At 40.9% G+C, this 1938-nt stretch overlaps 2 pseudogenes; both read right to left on the bottom strand.

Moving 5' to 3' along the window:
- Window positions 1–383: 383 nt before the first annotated feature.
- Window positions 384–493, bottom strand: LOC147640528 (5S ribosomal RNA; annotated as a pseudogene).
- A 57-nt stretch (window positions 494–550) lies between these two features.
- Window positions 551–669, bottom strand: LOC147640527 (5S ribosomal RNA; annotated as a pseudogene).
- Between the last annotated feature and the right edge of the window lie 1269 nt (window positions 670–1938).

The following is a 1938-nucleotide window of genomic DNA, read 5'->3' as shown; positions in this document are numbered from 1 at the left end:
GTGCCGGGGGGTCCCGGGGGGCGCCTGGGGCGCCGGCGGGGGTGCCGTGGGGCAGCCTCGGGGGTCGGACGGGGGTGCCGTGGGGCAGTGCCGAGGGGGTCCCGGGGCACCGACGAGGGTGTCGTGGGGTGGCCCCGGGGGGTTGCCGGGGGAGGGGGGGGCGACGGGGCCGTCCGGGGGGGTCCCGGGGCGTCGATGCCGTGGGGCGGCCCCGGGGGGCCGACGGGGCCGTGCCAGGGGGGGCCCCGGGGCGCCGTGGGGCAGCGCCGGGAGGGTCGGTGGGCCGTGCCGGGGGGTCCCGGGGCGCCGACGCCGGTGCCGATGGGCGATTTCAATAGAAAGAAACGGTGCAATGCAGAGGCACTTGAATTAAAAAAGAAAGGGTGCAGCACCAGGACTTCCCGGGAGGTCACCCATCCCAGTACTGTTCTGGCCCAAGCGCGCTTAACTACGGAGTTCTGATGGGATCCGGTGTATTAGCGTCGGTGCCGATGGGCGATTTCAATAGAAAGAAACGGTGCAATGCAGAGGCACTTGAATTAAAAAAGAAAGGGTGCAGCACCAGGACTTCCCGGGAGGTCATCCATCCCAGTACTGTTCTGGTCCAAGCGCGCTTAACTGTGGAGTTCTGATGGGATCCGGTGTATTAGCGCTGGTATGATCGCACCACGCTTAAAAGCCATGCTCTTGTGTATACATATCGTACACGAGGGTCCAATTCAACACGAAATGTGCGAGAGGGAGTGATGTTGCAATCATAGAGCCCGCCACTCATCAAGGGGTGCGAGGGCGAGCTCAGTTTAGTTCTACCAGGATTCCTTTCAACTAAACATCTTGTTTTTGGGTGAATATCCATTTAATGATTTTACCAATTCAAATATCCAAGATATTCTTTTTCCCACATAAATTCTCAACCTTAATTCATTAGGTAGAATTATGATGGAAATTCATCTTTTAACTAAAATATTAATACCTATTTTTTTAATAAACTTGAAATCCTTCTTTTTCTCATTTCAATGAGTGCTATCCATTATCATGAAATTACATAAAAATAACCATTAATTCCTTTAAGCTAAAAAATCTACTTTTCTCATCTAAACATTTGAATTCCAATATAGTGGGAATTCCTCTATTATCATTTAATCTTATCTATGGAAAAAGATAAATTTAACTAAATTTTTTTCTTAAAATTTAAATAAAAATCTCCATTAATTTCTTTGCACTAGGAACTACACTTTCTTCATTTAATTAATTGGATTCCAATATGGTGGGAATTTCTCTCTCATCATAAAAATTTATCTATACAAAAAGATAAATTTAACTATATTTTCTCTTAAAAATTAAATAAAAATCTTCATTAACTCCTTTGCACTAGGAATTATACTTTCCTTATTTGAATATTTGAATTTCAATATGGTGGGAATTCCTCTTTCATCATAGAAATTTATCTATACAAAAAGATAAATTTAATCTTTCATAAAATATACATTATTTTAGCATTCCAAATTTTTTTCTCTAAATCATTGGAATACATGGATTTTCAATGTCATGGTGGGGATTACTTTTTTAACATAAAAATAAATGACTAGAAATTCCTCTTTTTTCTAATTTACTAATTATGCATAAACATAAAAATCAATTTCTCCATGATTACAATGAGAATAATTCAATTAATCTAGGATGATAATTCTTAGAATATGGTAGGAAGTCCTATTTTCATATTATGAATGAAAATGTTTTATGTGTCTATTTTACAAAAATTTTGCCATAGCTCCGCTCTGCTATTACTGATAATTCTCAATTTAATTGAAAGAATGAAGTTTTATATTACTGATATGATTAGAATGACCACTAATTGGATCATGATCCAATTATGGATTGATTCATAATTTCTCTATGAAATAAATATCATAAAAGTATTAAAAAGATATTATTTTG

Source organism: Cibotium barometz, chromosome 3, assembly GCF_041138505.1.
Source record: "Cibotium barometz isolate CiBa-2024 chromosome 3, ASM4113850v1, whole genome shotgun sequence".
NCBI classification, from domain to species: domain Eukaryota; kingdom Viridiplantae; phylum Streptophyta; class Polypodiopsida; order Cyatheales; family Cibotiaceae; genus Cibotium; species Cibotium barometz.
The sequence above is the reverse complement of the archived record's forward strand: the minus strand, read 5'-3'. Positions and strand labels throughout refer to the sequence as shown.